General features: G+C 34.9%; 1 pseudogene; it reads left to right on the top strand.

Moving 5' to 3' along the window:
- Positions 1–19,301: 19,301 nt before the first annotated feature.
- Positions 19,302–20,463, top strand: LOC149207416 (transcription termination factor MTERF15, mitochondrial-like; annotated as a pseudogene).
- The last annotated feature ends 637 nt before the right edge of the window (positions 20,464–21,100 follow it).

The raw sequence follows: 21,100 nt of genomic DNA, 5'->3' as shown, positions 1-21,100 counted from the left end.
AGGTGAAATATTTGTGCTAGGAAATAAAACCAAATGTTTGATATATTTTCTAATGGCCTAAAGTTCTCAGTGCTTTCCTTGTGACAAGAACCCTGGTTGATATTTAAAAAAAAAAAAAAACCTTGTGTAGAGACTTAGACGCAAAGAAATTTTGATGAAAAGGCAAGGATAAGAACAGAAGCAGTGCAAAGCGAGATAATTTGATGATTTTACTGGAGTATTTTTTTTAGTTCATACGATATTATTAGAAATGATGCCACTTAATTTATAGTTCAACTCACATTGGATTGTATCAACACAATAATTATAGTTTTCAACCAAGGATAATATGGAAACTAGAAGTCATTGAGCGTGGTGATTTTCGGCACCACTAGGATGAGAACTTCGGACGTCAAGTTTTTCTTGGATTGAATCACATATGAAAGAGTTTTTTCTCATGATATAAGTGTCACAAGCATCTTCTATAGGGTCTAAAACGTGTTCTTCCACTTGTTTACCCTCATTCCAATCGGCTTATTTAAAGAAAGAGGTTTTGCTTGTGTAAATTTACGGGTTTTAATTTTGTTCATAACAATCCTCTATTTGAGATTGAGACATACTCCCATTAATATCTAGAAACTAATCAAATCAATGAAGTTAAGGTTCATTCAGTGCCCAGTGCAAGAGCAGATTTGCATGTACATGCATAAATTTAGCCTGCACTTCCCAAGCCCATCATCAGACCTTGGGAAGAGCTTGTTATCAACAAGCACAAAAATTGTCTTGGATATGACAAGGAGGTATCATTTTGTATTCCATATTACTCAAATACCACAGAATTTTAGAGTGTTAGATTTCTTCAATACAACTAAATTTCACCTACTCCTCTTCCACATTCACAACAAATTGTCAAATGCCAACAATGTAATTGAGTTTTCCATGTGAAAGATCATTGCTTTAATCTTCACCCTTGTAAGCATTGTCATCAACACACTCATCATTCAAACATGTGCTTCAAAAATAAGCCTCCTACAAGAACAAAGATTCACCTTGGATGGATCGCTTCTTGGCAATGGGCTTCAACAACCATGAATATATTTCGCTCATATCATAAAATTTGTTCTCGAGTATTGAAAAGTATTGCGGTTGAGTTTTCTTCATCTTCTCACCTTGTATCTAACAGGGGGTAATTGATGGAAACATAAAAACTTCAAAGATAAATCAAGCAAGTCTAAGTCGCAACTTGAACCTGCTTCCTGAGCCTACATCAAGAGTCAGCGATAGCCGTATTCAGAGTTGTATCCAAAGATAGAGAATCCCTTGAGCATGCCTTTGGTTGGTTGAATTCCTTAAACCACCGCCGGTTTGAGTTCTCCCACCTTATACCATCATCTTAGAGAGTACACTCAATCTATTGTTGTCATGTCTTGTTGTATTTTTGTATTAAAGCTATCTTCTAGGAATCATTTATACTCCTTCGGATTAAGGGGGCAATGTTGGACACCTAATCCACTAAGGGTTATGGTGTGGAATTTATAGTCCCTCAAGAATTCCCCCACCTCATTCTTTTCATGCTCAACCAACATACATCAACTCACAAACCACTTTCCCAACTAGAATTCTAATCTCTCCTGTAAGTGTTTTGCAAGGAAAATTTATTTTTAGATATCCCAAAACATATCAACATTTTTGAAGTCCATGATTGAAACTTTTATGGACATATTTGTGTAGTAAAATAATAATTTAATCACCCAAAATGCTTCATCCATCATTCTGTTCAAGATTGGAAACATTCCACTCGTGTGAAGGGAACAAAATTCCTTCAACAGATTAATTACTCCAAAAGACTTGGAATATAAAGATATCCATGAGGATACAAATATTATATATTAAAATGTCTAAATAAGAATTGATGATACAATGAAAACGAGAGGCTTGCTTATATACCAAGCAAGTGTCTCTTCATGGAGATTCATGTCTCATTTAGACATGACTCTTCAGCCTAATTACTAATTAACTAAGAATTATTTATGGTTATTATCATTTACATTATTTTACATTATTTCTTATATATTGATTCATAACATTGCCTTCTTCCTCAAAAAGCTTTGTCGTCAAAGCTTGTTAATGAAAAAGACTTGATCTCTTTTTCAACCTCAAATGTCTTTCTGTCTTGGAATTGTCATCTTTGTCGATACATGTTGATATGATCTTCTAAGTGACAAAAAACTGTCACACTGAGAAGGGATCAAACCATCCCAGATTAATCTTCTATGTAATATTTTGATCACTGGAATTTTGTAACGATTTGTCATCATAGGACTGGATTGAGGTTACATCACTATTCTCTGGAACATCAGTTTGTTGTTTCGATTCTGAATGGTACATATACGTAGCTTGATTAAGTTATCTATTCTCGTGATTCATATGACGATATGGAACTTTTTTGGTTTGACTTTCCCTTATTGGGCATGTGGAAATTTTTAGATTTTCTTCTGGCAAAGATGTTGTTGAGTTGGTTATGGAACATTCACTTGGGATGTTCATTGTCTGAACTGCAACATCTAGGTGTGTCGTTTCTTCAACTAACTTGTCATATTCACTAGCTCGGTATTTGTTCCCTTATTTTCAATTTGGACTGTTACGACTAGAGATTTCGACACTTCTTCTTGATTGAATTGTTTTAACTTATCTTTTAATTCTTTCTTATCATCCTTAAGTTTCTTAATTTGAGTGAGTAGACTTTGATTATGGTTTCTCAGATGTAAAAGTTCTTTTATTTTTTATTTATCAACCTTATTTTAGTGTTTTGAATTTTAAGCTTTTCATCTTTTAGATCTCTAATTTGTTCTAATAAATTTTTATTAAGGTTTTTTAAATGCAATGTTTCCTCTTCTTGTTCTAATAAGTGCTTCTTGAGTTCTTTCTTTGTGACCTTAGTCTTTTTCACTTGTGCCAGTAATTTTTCAATGTGGTCCTTGAGACGAGAAATTTCTTCGTCTTTTCAATTATTTCTTTGTAATGCATATCCACAAGATTTGTATGTTTGTGTTCTAATGTTTTTTTGTTTGGCTAAATTTTGGAAATTTTGTCATTCTCTTGATCTTTTAGCTACACTTTCTCAATACACTAGATTACATTGTTTTGTGGGAGTGATGATGGATGCTCAACTTGCAATTGGGATTCCCCTTTCTTTCTCTCCCCATTAAAATCAACGTGTTGTTGCTCAAGTATTGTAATTAATTGTTCTATATCTCTCGTGAATTTTGTTGTTCATTACTTAGAGATTCCATATTTTTTTTTCACTTCTTTTATCTTCCCCTTCTTTTTTAATTAATTTTTATTGTTATTTATATTTTACTTTTTTTCAATTAACTTCTTTTTTTCACCCTTTTAATATTTTTTTCTTATATATATTACTACTTTATTTTTATTTTTTTTTTACTGTTTCTTTTCTAAATTCTATATATATCCTCTTTACAAGATATGGTTTTATTACTCTCTTTTTTATGAATATAATATTCTTATTATATAACTTAAAATTTAATGATATATAAAACTATATCACTAACTAAGAGTTGCAAAGCGTTACCCTGAAGGATGATGATGCTCAACAGTGAAATGTGACAATTTAAGGGATGGGATCGGTGGAAAGACGATGCACGGGACATTTGATGACATTGATAAAATGATACAACATAGGACGTTTGATGAATTTGATAACACACGTCATTTGACAAAGAACAAGGAACGGTGGAAGGATGTGGTTTGTTGGGGATGTGGATGAGCAGAGCGACAACAGGGATGGTGATCGAAAATCAATGGGAGTAGGGACCCAACAAGGAAGATGAATTGTCGGCACAAGAGAGTGGTTGTAGGGATAGGGGAACTATATTAGAAGAGGAGCAAGGGATTGTCATATGTAGTGGCAAATTGTGGCAGTTGTCGAAAAAGTATACAGGGGTCTTCACTGCCCTTTGCAGTCAACAAGAAATTCGAGGAGAGGTGGCAGCTACAATTAAATGATAGTGTTAGCGTGGTCGACTTTCTTGACAATGATGAGTGTAAGAATGACGTGCATGGGAGATACAGGTCAATAGGGGCAGATAGGGGCATGGGATATGTGGTTGGAATCAGCGTGATTGGCGGTTGGCACATATAGCTGATTGTGATTAAACGGCGGTGGTGGCCCATCGGCTACGACGCTAGTTGGTTAGCGTCTCCAATGACGGTGGTGGAGGATGGCCTTTAGCATAGTCGGTTGCGGATGGGAGCGAGGAGTCGATGGCTGCAGACAACCCAGGTAAGTTTTTTTTTTTTTTTTTTTTGAATTTTAACTTTTTGAATTTAATATAACTTTTTTATTTTTTATTTTATTTTATTTTATATATATAGTGAATTTTTTGTTTTGTTTTTTTTTTTAATAATTTTTTTCTATAATCTCTTTTCCCCCATCTTTTCTTTTACTCAACTTTTTTTTATATAGTTTTTTTTTAATTTCATTTTTTTTCCTCTTTATATATATATATTCCAATTTATGTTGATTTTAGATTTATTTATTTTTAATTTTTATATTTTTTATACAATTTGTTTTGTTTTGTTTTGTTTTAATAAATTATTTTTCTATAATTTCATATATATGATTTCTTTTTTAATTTCAATGGCCAAAGGCCTGATGTCGAACTTGCGGAGAGGAGAAACTCCTACTTCGTAGTGAGACACTTGAATATTTGACGACAACAATCTTGATGGAGTTTGATGGCCAAAAGCTGGAATCAGACGTGGCTCCGATACCAAATGAAGGGAACAAAGTTCCTTCAACAGATTAATTACTCCAAAAGACTTGGAATAAAAAGATATCCATGAGGATACAAATATTATATATTAAAATGTCTAAATAAGAATTGATGATACAATGAGAATGAGAGGCTTGCTTATATACCAAGCAAGCGTCTCTTCATGGATAGTCATGTCTCATTTAGACATGACTCTTCAACCTAATTACTAATTAACTAATAATTATTTATGGTTATTATCATTGACATTATTTTACATTATTTCATATATATTTATTCATAACATCGTGATTCTCACTGCTCAAGAACCCATGTGTCTATGTTCTATGTGAGTGTCTCTCTCTCCATGAGTGAATAATTGTTTCACACCTTTTTTCCATTCATGGGTTCTCTTCCCCCTCCAAATTTTACCATGTTTAATGCAATTTTTTGTTGTATAGTCGCACATTCACCTCAATTTCCTTGGAAATCAATGGGTCAAGTTCAAAATCCAAAGAATGTACTTAGCCCAATCCTTGATTAAATTCTAAAGCACTATTGTAGTTGACACCCTAGCTTCCATATTTGTGAGGGCGATTGTTCCAAGTACCTAGTAATTCACAACCAAATGGTTCTTGGGTAAGAGGGTAAAGGCTGAGATTTAAATTTTAATTTTGTATCAAGGCTTTGGCAACACAATTCCTTGCAATTCCCTCATTTCTTTCCCACTTGTGATATGATATATTATGCTAGTGCTTGTATCTTCCTAGTTAGTTGTGTTGGAAAATTCATTAATCAAGGATTTATATTATATATACGTTGTTCTTGGATTCATCTAGTTCATATTTGTGGTAATAATGACACATTTATGCCAACACAAGTGATACACCACCATTAACATAATCTACAATTTAAATAATGTGTCAATGTAACGTACACCTACTAACCCCAACCTTAACTAAGGTTAGTAGGAGGCAATTAATATGCTAACCCAATCACCATGGTTTAGTAATGGAAATGGGTTCTAATTTTTTCTCTTTCTTTTACTCTCAAGAAACTCAAAATTAATGATACCATCACATTCGTCTCATCAAGACGATTTTGATGATATAAATTTTACCCTGATTCAACACCTAGATCCCAAGATATGACCATTGAAGGATTAGTCACCTAATTAGAGCCACATAACAAAGATTATATGTGGTGCCTACATGGTTCCCACGTGGTTATTTCAACCAACCTTCTCACTGCCACATGGCAGCATTACCATATTTTCCAACCCATTCATACTAGTCACGTAATACCCACTATATTGCAGGTGTGACCCGACCCATCCATATAAGCACTATATGACAATATTACGGGTGCAACCCCCTTGAAAGCCACGTCACCCCAGAAACACTCTCCTCTGAAATAACTCTTAACATCCCTTGTCACTCTTTCTGGGGATGATCCTTCTGAGATTATGTGGAGCTTGCTACACTAACCGACACTTTAGTATGGTTTTTACAACAATGTCTCCCTACACTTTTCTACCCATATCAGAGGACCCTACCATGCCACGTCACACCATGGATAATACCCTGATAATTTTCTACCCTGCTCTATTCGAAATCTTCGAGATCTAGGGTCCAAGTTGTTATCATCCTCCGTCACTCTACCCTCATGGATGAGGCCCCACGTAAGCTTCACACCCCCAACTATTCATGGATTCCATGTTATGGGTAGTTAGAGGGCTTTCCTTGCTTTATATGCGCACTTAGAGGCCCACCATGCCACATCATCCCAAGAACTTGACCCCAGTAGTTCCAACTTTGTGCTCCCCTCAAAATCTCCAGGGATAAAGTTCTAAGATATGTAGACGGTTATGATGTTTGCATCATTCAATGATTTGAGATCTCTCAAACTTTCCCATGGGCATGGCCCTTAGCCATATGGTGCTTATGTGTGAGTACCTTCACACATCTCAATGGTATAACTTCTGGCCCTGCGGCTTAAAAGCTTTTGTAACCAATGCTCGTCCCAACACTTAATTGCTAATATATTTGTAAGGAGCCTTTTCCACGGCCTCTGAAACATGATTTGTAAAGAAATATAGGTGTATATTCAAGCCCCTCTGCCTATCCCTCCTGAGCTTACCAGGGACTCAATCCTTCCCATAAAATATTGACATATATATATATATATATACTCAGTACTTACTTCAAAAATAGAAATATGAACATTGGGCTAATTCTCTCACCGAGAAATGCAAACCATGACCACTCCTCAGGTCTTCATTTTCGCCTTATACTCTCCAAGGTCTTTTGAGAATTACAGAACAGTCCTCAGACAGGTGGCCCAAAAGGCTTCTATATTAAATCAAGCAAAAATATACATACCATGTGAATAACAACGTAAGAGGGATCGTTCTAAATTATGCTCCTTCTTTGTTAAAAACACTTATTTATAGACCAAAGAAGTCTCTTCGGATCTGAAATCCAAATTTGAAACCTAAACTAAGCATCTAGAATGATTGAGGGTCTTGCCAAGAATCGTACCTGCACAGTGTCTACTCAATATTTCTTTTACAAAAGTAAATATTCTTGTGTACAATTTTATTCACTGTGACTATAGTCACAGATGCACGGATCCATTCCATAGTCATTGCAAGTCTTATCGACATCTTCCGCCTTTTGTCTTTCTAGAGCCTTTAAAATATATTTGATATCCACTTCCTCTAGAATGGGGTCCAGCTGAGCATCTTCTTACCATGGTGGTACTGGATCAACCTCTTTAGTTTTTTATGATTGTCTGATTTCGATCTTTTTTATTTACCTATCATGTCGTATCTTTGTTTTTTACATAGGGCATCTGCATGTGCAAGGCTGTCTACTTTGAAACTTTGAATCCAACTTTTATCAGCATTTAGGTGTTTGACATGATTGACTGGTAGTTCTATTGCACCAAGATTAGAGAAATTGATTTATTTATCAATTGAATGTTTTATCCATTGCATACATTGTAGATTTATGTATTTTTATCCAAGCCACTGATTATCAAACATGACATGGCTACAGCTTCCCGAGGTTAACATCAAGTAGATCAAACATAATGTATCATCATTCCAATTTCCTGAACAAATTATTAAAGTGATTAAATATTTGACATTGATAATTAATGTGATTGTTCTATCTTTTCCAATTATTCGTTCTGCTTCTTGGATCATTGCCTTTTTGTGAGATAATGCTTTTTTTGGAAAGGTTTGAAACCATTTGAAACATCTTGAATTAATTGTTTATTGTAAACCAGTCTGAAGGCTCTTGTTGATGTTCCTGCTTTTTCCCATAATTGTTCAAATTGGTTAAATGATAAATCATATGTTAAACAAATGGTTTCCCACGGTGTAGATGTCATCCTTAAATATTTCAGAGAACTTTCAATGTTTTGAGATATTCATATCTCTCTCTTTTTTGTGCATCTTCCATCTTTTATTATCCTGTTAGCATGAGGTTCTAGAATATTAAACATGGGAAATTTGTCATCTGCTTCATAATCTTCTCCCCAACTTTGATAGAAAGCCCGATTTAATTCTTCCCAAAAATTTTGGATTCTTAATGACCTAAGCCATTTTGCTATTTCTTATTGGATAGGAATATTTTCTTGATCTAAGAATTTGGCTGAATTATATATCCCCATTCCAAAATCTACACATTTGACCAACTGATAATAGTTGATGATTTTTAGAACTTCTATTATTTGTGGTTGTCCATGTGATAGACCCATACTTGTAAGTGATCTGAATAATACTTTTACCTTCATCCCTTCACAGGGATACATTTTGCAGAGTTCCTCCCTGATTCCTAGTTAAGTATTGATGTTCTTTGTTTTATAACCTCTGATTTTGTTTATCCATTCATTTCTTCTCATTCTCACTCCTACCAGCCTTTTTATTTCATCTGTAAGCTGTGGTATTTGTTGTTCTAAAACTTGAAGCCTTTCTGCTAATGTTGTTTGGCTATCTTATATTCCTCGCATCTCAAAAGGAGAATTTGATTGAGTATGAAATCTGAATATGAACATCTTGTTCATTTCTCTTGTTAACACATCTGTTAACCAATTTGAGTTTCTTGGTATCCATTGAACTTCAAATTCATACTATTGGAACCATATTTTCCAGGATAGTAGTCCGCCTCTAGCCATTTGCCGTCCAATTTTTGCATTTAAGAAAAATTGAAAATTCTTGCAATATGTTCTGATTATAAATTTAAAATGTGCAAGATATAATTCAAATTTCTAGATTCCATTGAATATAGCCAAAGTTTCTTTTTCTGCTGTGAAATATTTCTTCTGACCAGGAGAGAACTCACCTTATTTACATGCACAGATTTGTTCTTCTTGATTTTCTCCTTTTTCAAGCAATACTGCTGCCCAGTATTCATCTGATGCATCTGTCTAAAGAATTAATTGTCTTGTTCCTGGAGTTTTGAGTTTTGGCAGGCTCTATGCCTCCTTTTTTATCTATTGTACTGATTTGGTTGCTAAACTTCTCTATCTGTCATTCAAGTGTTTTCTAATAGCTTATGTTTTTCAGATAATTTAGGAATATATTTATGTACATAATTCAGAATTCCCAAAAATATTTGGATTTGGTTTTTGTCTTGTAATTCATCTGGAAAACTAGTTATCTTCTGTACAATGTGGGGTTGCATCTGAATTTGTCCATTGATGACAATTATTCCTAGAAACTCAATAGTTTCTTTGAAAAATTCTATTTTTCAATCTAATAATACAATCCCATGTGCTTCCACTTCTTTTATGAATATATACAAATGGAGAATATGTTCTTCAATATTTTCACTATGAATTAATATGTCATCAATATATATGATTATGAAATCATACCTGCTAAAAATGTTGTCCATTCATCATGGAAAGAAATCAAGTGCATTTTTTAGACCAAACGGAACTACATTCCATTGGAAGAAACCGGTCAAACAAGTGAAAGTTGTTTTGTGTCGATCTTCTGGTTTAATTTGTATTTGATAATATCCGCTCTTCATATCAAATTTTGAGAATATTTTTGAGTTCTGTATCTTCTGCATTATAACCTCTTGCCTTGGTAGTGTATATTTGAAGTCCTTTGCTATTTCATTAAGTGGTTTATAATTGATTACCATTCGGGCTTTTCCCCTTACCACTTCTACATGATTTCTAACAATGAAGGTTGAGCACGAATACTAAGATGTAGATTCTTCAATTAAATTGAGTTTAATAAGTTCCTTTACCTGAGCTTTTATTTCTCGTTCATCTTGAGGTGTGTATGGAATAACACCTCCTGCACTCCGTTATCATGGAGTGTTTCAATGTCTTCCATTGGACTTGTTTTGTCCCAAAATTCTTGGGGATCACTGGAACAAAATTTGAGTAACTTTTTTTGGATTTATTTTTGCTCATCTGACTAGCTTTCTTCTCTGATAAATTTATTAAGATGATGATGTTTTTCTTTTGCTTCATATGTTTGAAATACTTCTTGCCAATCATTGCTATATTTTTCTGGTTTTCTCATTTTTTTTGTTAGTTTTTCTATTTTTTACATCTGATTCTGCTAAAGAAATTCTATTTACACAAACTACCTTATTCTTGATGTTGTAGATGATTTTATCTTTATTTATTTTCATTGGGAGGACTGATGTTATAAAAGGCATGCCCAATATCAGACTGCTTGACTGATCATAACACTGGATTGCTAATATTTTTATAATGCTCCCTCCTATCTTCATAGGAATATTATCTACATAATGAGTGAGAGTTACATGACCTCCAATAGTTTCTGAGTTGATTATGTTCCTTAATGGTTTCCATGAGGATTTGAACAATCTTGGCCTGGCCAAATTGTTTGACCCTCTTGAATCAATGAAGGCATCTACTTCAACCCAATCTTTACCTCATTGAATTTCTACTGTTATGTACAATAGATCATTTTCTCTGACTATTTTCTTCATCAGGTTCATTTCAGCTTCTAAATCATACTGTTGGGAGAATTTTGTATTGGTAGAGTAACCAATGTTCTTGGGAACTGGAAAAAAACTTGGAGCTTTTGAATATATGTTGTTTACCTTTCCTTTTCCTTTGATTATTGCCAGTTGTGCATGTTTCTCCTCTTCCTTTGATTCTTCTGATATGTCATCTGTTTCACTGAATTCTGTTTGGTTGTACTCGCTTATGGTTTCTGATTCTGATTCTATCTCACAATCTGATCTAATACAAATATTCATTTTCTGACTTGTATCTAGACCTTCTTCTTCTACTGTGTCTTCTGTTTCAGATAGAATATATACATCAGAGCATTCATCCTCACTATCTACAACAAACCAATTATCTACAAATTCATCCATTTCCATACATTTTTTAAATTTTGATGAAGTATTTTTAGGACATTTAGCAGCGAAGTGTCTATTTTTCTTACAGATAAAACAACATCCATCTTTGACTAGAGCATTTCTTCCTTTTATGTATCTGTATTTTAGAAATGGTTTCCTTGGATTTGCTACCCGTTTTATCTTGTATTTCCCAAAGTGTCTTTTCTTATGATTTGTTCTTTTCATCGAAGTCCATTGGAGTATTTCTTTACAACATCCTTTTGATGGTTTAGTAGCATTTTCTTGAGCATTTTTCCACCAGCAAAGATATTTCGGTTTTTGTTTACAATTATTTATGAGATCTACCCAATATATAGCTTGCAGCTTTCTATCCTTTTCTTCTAGATCTTTCATTACTAAGTCACCTATGTTGTGTGGGAGTTTTGACAGAAACGTGACTTTAGTCATTAAATCATTGCTTAACTCTATTGTTATTACCAGCCTGAAATATTCTTTGGAGAAATCTTCTAATCTTTTGGCATCTTTTAATTCCAAATGGCCAGATCTACCATTGCCTGTTTCTTAGAGTCCTCTGGTTCTATACAGAACTGAGTCCTAAGTAATTGCTCAAAAAATTCTAATCCTGCCTTTATAACCTCTTCTCTTTCTTCTTGTGGTGGTGTTCTCCACCACGTGTAGACTATTCCAGTCATTCTTTTCTTTGCCAAAATAAAGATTGCAACATTATATAATTTGGTTGTTATTTTCATTTTCCATAAAGCACCAATCCATACCATGATCGAGTCTTTTGGATTGTTTGTATGATCTAAATCTAAAATATAGCCATTGCTATCGAATGCCATTAGATCTTCTTCTACTTTTGGATACTTTGGTACATAATGGAAAATATGTGCTTTGTTTAGACTATGTCTGATAAAGCTTGGAAATTTCTTAGCTACATATTCTAATTTCAAATCACCTTTTTTAAAACCAAGGAATACCTGTTGCTTTCTACTTAACCCCTCCCCCTCAGAAAAAGAAAATACTTCTGTCCTACTGGGTTCAACAACTGATTGAGAACCTGTAGCTTCAAAATTTCTTTATGGGATTTCCATATGCCTAGATTTTCAAATCTATTAGATTCTAACCCTTTTTTTTAAGTTCTCTTTTCTTCCTTCTCTCATCTTTTGCTTGTTTATCTAAAGTTTGATTATCTTGGATTAAATTTAGATTCTGCAGAAATTGTTCTGCTTGACAACCCAAATCATCTATGGCTACCTCTGCATGATTACACCAATTAGAAAGATGATTTGAAAGTTGATAAGATTCTTCCAAATCTTTTGGGGATGTCGTTGAATGCTCTATTAGTGGAGCACAGTCTGCCCTTGTAGTTGGCTGATGTAATCTACTGTCACTGGTTGTGCAATATTTGGTCTTAGGTGGCCATTTTCCACCTTTGTGAAACCTTTTATTCCGAAACTGCCATTCTTCGACTGGGGGTATTGAGGATGAACTAGCAGTTCTGAAGGCTTTCTGGTTTATAGAATATTTTAATGATCTGTAGCGCTTTGGTAATGACTATTCTTGAAATATACACCCTTTAAACCTGAATGCTTTAGCCATGAAAGGTTTTTCTTCGAGAATAATCAGATGACTGCTACTTTCAGATTTGATTGACCAACTGCTTCTCGGTCTACTAGACCTTTTTGTGTCTACCAAGTTTTGTGGGACATCTATAGATAACCTGGGTGGTTGAAAAATAGGTCTTTCTATCTGATCTAAATGTGAAGGAACAATTTGAATCTTTCCTTCAAATGAAACTATCCTTTGCAGACATTTTTCTTTCTTTAGTTCTTTATTTGCAACTTGATACTCAAAGTACCAATTTTCTGGTAGTCCTACTTCTTCATATGTCACTCCTTGGGCATCTATTGTTGCTAAACCTGTAGTGACACAGTCTTTAAGTATGGGTTGTTTCATTTTTGGGTGAGTTGTATTTGTTAGCTGGAAAGAAGCTTGCATTATTATTGACAAATATTCAGACTCTGGTAACATTTTTAGATGTTCTACTCCCACCATTAACTTCCATGCATCTTTTAGATGTTTATCTGATAAGCTCATGGTGTAGTTTGGATAAATAGTACCATACTGACATCCTACAACCAGGTTGCCAGTTATGGACCCAATTCTAACCTGCTCATAATCTAGATGCCTAGAGTCGAATAGCTCTGCTAAGACTGGAGCATGTATTCCCTTCCTGAATAATGGAACTAAACCATGTCTTATTCTTCCAAAATGTATATATGCATATTTTTTTAGCTTTTACATATTCTTTAAACTTTTCTAGCTCCTTATCTTGAAATAGTTTTAACCCAACAATTTGGGTTGCTTCCCCAGAGATGCAGATTTTTAATTCAACTTCTTTAAGAATGATTTTCTTTGTAAGTACAGACATAGTAGTATCTTTATAGACCTGGGAGCTTGTGAGCTCAGGGGGGTTCCACTTGGACGGGTCTATTAAAGGCTATTCTTCTATATCATATTCAACTTCTCTACTACTTACTTCATCTATACGGGTTCTATTAACCAAAGAAAATGCTTTCATCATTCTATCCATGTTAATAATAACCAGAAACATAATGGGCTCTGATACGAAAGATGTTGGACTCAGTACTTACTTGACAAATATAAAGACGAACACCGGGCTAATTCTCTCACCGAGAGATGCGAACCACGACCACTCCTCAGGTCTTCATTTTCGCCTTATACTCTCCAAGGTCTTTTGAGAATTACAAAATTGTCCTCAGACAGGCGGCCCAACAGGCTTCTATATTAAATTAAGTGTGTGTATATATATATATATATATATATATATATATATATATATATATATATATAAATATATATATATATAGATATAGACACACACACACACACACCCTTCCTCAAACAGGCATAAGATATCACATTTCATGGCATACACATTGAATACATATCAATATAGGCCTTGGGCTAACACGGGAACTTAAACCATTTCATATCCATGCCTTTAAACAATTATTCTCATTCAAGTAGGAACACCACATTGGGTTGGCATCATAAACTATGATAAACTGATACACTAAACAAGCATAAATCATTAATGACATAAGAGACATCAACAAACATGTATATTTGATAAATGTATCTAGGCAACTAAAATGGGGGCTTTAACTCTCCACCCTACCTTATATACACTCTAGCTAAGTCCTTCTTATAGTAGTTACCCTTGAGCTAGATTTCAAAGCTTAAGGACGAGTCCTTAAGAGATCAAGCCAATTCTGCCAATTGAAACAGGGGCTCTAAAGGACCATCCACCTCCACCCACCAGCTACTACATTCAGTCACTGTCTCATAAGGAATCTAGAGGTTCCCCACTGCCACCCTTTTAGTTCACCAAGGGAATCCATAGGTTGTGCCTCCACCCTCTTATCAACAACCACATAATCTAAAGGTTGTGCCTCCACCCTAACCAATGAAAAGGGAATCTAGAGGTTGTGTCTCTACCCTCAACCAATGACAAGGGAATCCATAGGTTGTGCTTCCATCCTCAACTAGCGATAACAGAATATAGAGGCTATGCCTCCACCCTCAACCAACAACAATGAAATCTAGATGTTGTGCTTCCACCTTCAACCAACAACAAGGAAAGCTGGAGGTTGTGCCTCCACCCTCAACTAACAACAACAAAATCCAAAGGTTGTTCTTCCACACCCAACCAACAACAAGGGAATCTAGAGAATGTACCTTCACCCTCAACCATCAACAAGGGAATCCAAAAGTTGGTCCTCTACCCTCAATTGACAATAAGGGAATCCAGAGCTTGTGCCTCCACCATCAATCAACAACAAAGGCATCCAAAGGTTGTGCCTCCATCCTCAACCAACAACAAGGGAATTCAAAGGTTGCACCTCCACCCTCAATTAACAACAAGGGAATCCAAAGATTGTGCCTCCACCCTCAACCAGTAACAAGGGAATCAAGAGGTTGTGACTCCACCCTCAACCAACAACAAGTGAATATAGAGGTCATGCCTCCACTGTCAAACAATAACAAGGGAATCTAGAGGCTATGCCTCCACCCTCAAATGGAAACAAGGGAATGCAGAGGTTGTGCCTCAAACCCTCAATCAGAAACAAGGGAATCTAGAGGTCATGCCTCCAGCCTCAACCAACAAAAATATAATCCAAAGGTTGCGCCTCTACCCTCAATCAACAATAAGGGAATCCATAGGTTGTGCCTCCACCCTTAATCAACAACAAGGGGAATCCAAAGCTCATTATAAACTAAGAAAGTAGGCATGGGGAGCTAAATAACTCTCCTACTAGGGATCCAAGGACCAATTCTCCACCCAATTTGTCCAACGAATCTAGAGAAAACCATATCCACGCTCCACTCTTACAGGGAATCTAGAGAATCTTATTCTCACCTGCAAATTATTCTTCTACCTCCTAACGCTAAAACCAAGTATTGACTCTTTTTCTCTGTGTTTTGATAGAATCATAATGTTTTTTCTTCTCTCGTTATTACTTAGTTTCTTTCACCTCCATTCTCGTTGTCTATCCCTTTTTTCAACATAATTCACTCCTCCTCCTTTATGTGTGAGAGTTCTATTGGTGTGTATGCTATTTGTTTTTCTGTGTGTGGTCTCTTCCCTTCCTCGAGGATTCCCTCTCCTTTTCTCAGGTTGTTGCAACCATCTTTTGTTGCGTGTGTTGACAATTTTGTGACACCTTCCTTCCCATCCATAACGGTTCTATTATGTTTGGAGGGTGGAGGGAACGTTGTGTCTCAACACCTCCTTCCTCCCCACTTCTTGGTGTTTGAATTCTCTATCCCTCGTTTGTCAATGCAACCCTTTCCTCATTTAATTTTTTCCTTTTTTCCTTGTAGTCTCACCCAAGGTAGTCATGGTTCTTTAGCCTTTCCTTCTTGTTCAATTAATTTGCAATGCCAGCCCATTTATGGCAAGCCTACTAACCTTCAATAACTGTCATGAAGCAAGTCAAGCTTCTTTCCAATCCCAAGCAACCTCCTCCCTCAAACTCTAGAATATGTGTCCCTAAGAAAATCTGCAATTCCAGCCCATTTATGGCAAGCCTACCAACCTTCAATGACTGTCATGAAACAAGTCAAGCTTCCTTCCAATCCCAAGCAACCTCCTCCCTCAAACTCTGGAATATGTGTCCCAATTCTTAGGCCTTTTATTATAATTCAATCAATATATATATATATATATATATATATAGATATATATATATATATATATATATATATATATATATATATATATATATATATATATATATATATATATATATAACTACATTGAAGGGGAAATTTGGCCCTGGGTTGTCACAGTCAAGATAGGGATGTTACACTTTGATGGCAAGGTGAAGATAGGTGAGGAAGTAGAAGCATCACTATTAGAACTAAAGAAGTATTTATGGGTACACAACTACTTGGAAAACATGAAAGCGAGGGTGGATATATTCATTATGAATGGCAGAGCTTTCAGCTAGTCGAAATATTTTAAGAACATGAGAGAAATCAATGAGAGAAAATATCACATGGAGGCAATTTGCAAAGTACTCCAAGAGAAAGTATCTTTCTGAAAGGTATTATGATGGTAAAATTCAGTTCCATGAATTGAATATGGGGTAACTAGCCATGCATGACTGTGCTAATAGGTTTATATAGTTGTTGATATGTGTGCCATATACCAAGGATGAGAAAGTAAAAATTAAGTGCTTTCTTCGTGGACTGCCACAATCTTATTAGGATGGAATTATATTTAGTGAACCTTGGACACATGAATACATTATTTGAAAGGCTAAGTATTACTACAAGTAGTCAAAGGATAGACCCAAGTTAGATAGGACAAAAGAAGAATGATAAGAATAGTTTGAAAAAGAAGGGATTTCAGTTACCACAATACAAGAATCTAGGAAAGAGTGCAAAGCTAAAGTATCCAACTAAAAGCATGTATTAGGAGAATTATCCCATACAAAGTGAAAATAAGCTAACAAAAGCGGTTGAAGAAAAGACCGAATATCAAAAGAAAGGACCATTAAAGTGTTCGTGTTTCAAAGAAGAATATCTACAATGTTGTGGAGAATCTACAAGCATGCCATCAATCATCAATGATGGAAGTAGAATAAAGAGGTACATTTGGACAAATAAGGCTCATTTATCTTGGATTATATGTGAATTGGGATGGAATTGACATAAATTAGAAAAATATTTCATCCCTACTAGACACCATCGAAGAACACTCATAATCCTTAAAGCTTCATAGGAATGGCCAATTACTTGAGGAAATTCATTGCACAATTTTCCCATGTTGCTTAAACACTCAATTCACTAAACCGCAACCAAGTTAATTTTAACTAGAATGGCGTGTAGCATGGGGAATTCAAAGATATAAAGCACAAAGTTGTTGATACTCCACTATTCACTTCAAATGATATTCAAAGAGCCTTTAAACCTTATATAAATGCTCCTAGGCTTTGTATGGGTGGAATTTTGATGAAACATCAAATACATGTTGCATGCCACTTCAAGAATTTTCTAAAGGACAATTCTTAACTGCTTAATATATCATTAAGAATATTATGTTTTTCAATTTGTAAAGTGTTGGATGCATTATTTTCTTGGAAAATAAACTATAGTTTTTCTAAGTATAGAGAAAGATTGAGAACATCTGTTAATTATCACATATTTGTAGTGATTCAATATTTAGATTTATTATAAAAAATAAACAAAAATAAGATCATAAATTCTAGTGAAAATGTTCATGCAATCCTTGCTATTCAATAACATATTCAATAATTTTATGTTTTTTTTGGATACATACTCCATTAATTATTAAAAAAAAATCATATCTTGGTGAAACATTTGTATTAATTGCTTGATAATCTTAATTCAATTACTTTATTATTTATATACAAGTACACAAAGCCTGGAAAAAAGTTTTTTACTCTATGAAAATTAAGAAAAGTTCCTATCCATTAAAAACATTTGTATTAAAATCATAATGGTGAAGACATGAATTTTATGATAGTTCAATGTTGAATTAACAAAGGAAAAATGAGAATTTATAGTAACAATATTAAAATCATAATGGTGAAGACATGAATTTTATGCGAGTTCAATGTGAATTAACAAAGGAAATATAAGAGTTTACAGTGACAATGATGTAAGGAAAAGGTAGGTGGAGTGAAGGTATATTATTGGAATTCACAAATAATTGGTTTAAGAAGAAATTTTTAGTATAAAGCTTTATTTATAATGGTGTTATGGGTCATATAGTTAGGTAAAATCATAAACATTTTCTTTCAGATGTATTTCAACTTTTTAAATTATAGCAACAAGTTAAAATATCAAAACAATTAAATAGAGGTCAAAATTCGAAAAACCAAGAGATAAAAGAATTAAATGTAGATAAATTTAGACCTTAGACTTTCTTTGATGGTGTAAGAAGAAGGTAGAGGTGTGGAAAGTTAGAAGATCCATTTTCTTATTAAAAATCTCACAAAATTATTTTGAAATAAGACTTAATGAAAAAACCAATAACATTGATGAATAAAAACCTTTAGCAATTCTATTAAAGTTGACCCAAAAAATATAATACACCAACCATGAAAATCTCTAAACTAATTATCAAATAATAAAAAGATCAATAAAAAATATAACCTTAACCTAACCATTAAAAACATTAATAATATCATATTCTTTGATTTCTACCTTTTCCATATAACATAAACAACAAGAAATCAACATCAAACCCTTCTTCTGGAAAATCCATCCTGAATAATTACTATAAACATACAATAAAATTCCAGAGTGTCTATAGTACTCTTCGTTACAATTTTGATTCAATTCCTTTATTTGTGCCCAAGGAGATTGAATTTCGTTAAACTGCGTTGAAACGCATTGCCCTTACATTGTCTTGACCTACTTTTCTCGCAGCCTCATACTTCTTACACTTCGTTAGATGATTTTACTCCCAAACCCTGATAAAACCCTACTCAGCGTTCTCAAACCCTGATAAAGCCCTACTCAGTTACCGTTCGATAGCGGTTCTCAAACCCAAATAAAACCCAGTTCCTTGCTCACCTTTGCTTTCCAGCCTTCTCTGAGCTTCTGCAGCATCTTTGCACACACGATGTTGACGATGAACATATGGAAACGAGTGTCAACTGCAATACGTCCTGTTGCATTTGCAGTTACTGTCAAATCCCACATAACATCCCACAATATCTGCACTCAAATAGGATCCACACCCACAATCCAACCAGAGAGGGGTGTTGTCACAAGATTTCTCGTCAACAGATGGGGTTTATTACAGAAAGATATCGCAAAAGCCTTTAGACACAACAAGGGATTGCTTCGTGCAAAATCAAGTCATAATATGGTAGAGGCATTGAAGTTGTTAAATGACTGTGGTTTGACCAACCCTGCCCAAATTCGAAGGGTCGTCCTTTCCATGCCTTGTTTTTATTTGTCAGTGCCAAAAGAATCATACAACCTAAGCTCATTCTCCTTGGTACTTTCATGAATAAAGAGGATATCTGCAAACTATGCATTACGGATGCACGCTATTTGGTCGCAGCGAGGATAAGCTGAAATCCGCAATTTCACTTTTGCAACGGTTGGGTGTTGAGGGTCTAGCATTATCGGAGTTAGTGGCGAGGCAGCCTAGATTGCTCACGACTTCAGAGGAAAAGGTTGTGGAGTCATTTAAACAGGTCGAGAGTTTGGGGTTTAAGAAGGGATCAAAGGGGCCATGCGTTTGATGTTGGGGTTAGGGAAAGAACACATAGATAGAAGGCTACGGTGTTTGAGATGTTTAGGTCTCTCGGAAAAACAAAGTTCAGAGATATCAAGGCGGAATCCGTGGATTCTGGCGATTTCAGAGGAAAATTTGAAACGGCATGTGGATTTTCTGGTCAAATCTGCAGGGTTTACATTGGCTGATCTTTTGAAGTATCCAACTGTGCTTGGATTCAGCTTAGAGAAGAGAATAATTCCTCGGTATAGAGTAATGGAGGCATTGAAGACCAATGCAAGTGTTGAAAACAGAGATGATTTGTCCTCAAATTTTCTAGTTAACAGAAGAACAATTCTTGGAGAAATATGTTAATAAGAATGCTGAATCCTTGGTTCTGCGAGATATTTACCACTGGGTGAAAGATGGAAAGTTGAGCACTGATGAGGAGTCATGCACTGGATCAGATGTAGTACCAAGGCTAGAGGCCGTGGACCATTACATGAAAGCTGGAAAGTTGAGCGTGGACAAGGGAGCACGTAAGGATTCTGTTCGATGATGCCTGGAACTGAACTGCAGATAGCATGGCTATTCATCAGCTAGCAAGAGAAAACTTGTGGGTTACAGATTAGCCGTATCAAAAGGAAGTGAACTTCATAATATATGTCTAAGGTGTTTCCGAATCAAATCTGTTGTTAGCTTTAATGTATTGCTGCTTATTGTATTGTATGGATGAAGTTGCCTCTGGGAAATGGGAATATCATGAACTGTACAAGATAGGAGGAACAGTGGAATTTTTGAAATCCCATATTTGTAAGCTGTATCTGATTTTTCCGGATTTACATATTTGTAAGACTAGCATCCAATATGCCTCAATCAAAAACATTCACAAAGTCTCACACGTGAGAATTCGCTAGTTGTTTGGAATTTCAATATGACTTTTTTATTGCATTATTATTTCTTTTCCTGTCAAAGAACCTCTGGTAAATGCTTCACTCTAGAGCAGTTCTATGGTTTATTTGGCAATTGAATGGTGAAAAAACGCTGCTTTAAATGCCAAAGTCAAAATCATATAGCCGCTAGTTAACATGTTTGAGAAGCATTTTGACGGAGTTGCTTTGTTTTTTTCAATTCAGGGTACAACTCACCCTCGTTCTTGGACCCCATTGCCTTTATATGGCAATGATGCATCTTAT

The sequence above is a fragment of the Pinus tabuliformis genome, chromosome 1_2 (assembly GCF_031772625.1).
Source record: "Pinus tabuliformis cultivar Carrire ecotype Pingquan chromosome 1_2, CPIR1, whole genome shotgun sequence".
NCBI classification, from domain to species: domain Eukaryota; kingdom Viridiplantae; phylum Streptophyta; class Pinopsida; order Pinales; family Pinaceae; genus Pinus; species Pinus tabuliformis.
The sequence above is the reverse complement of the archived record's forward strand: the minus strand, read 5'-3'. Positions and strand labels throughout refer to the sequence as shown.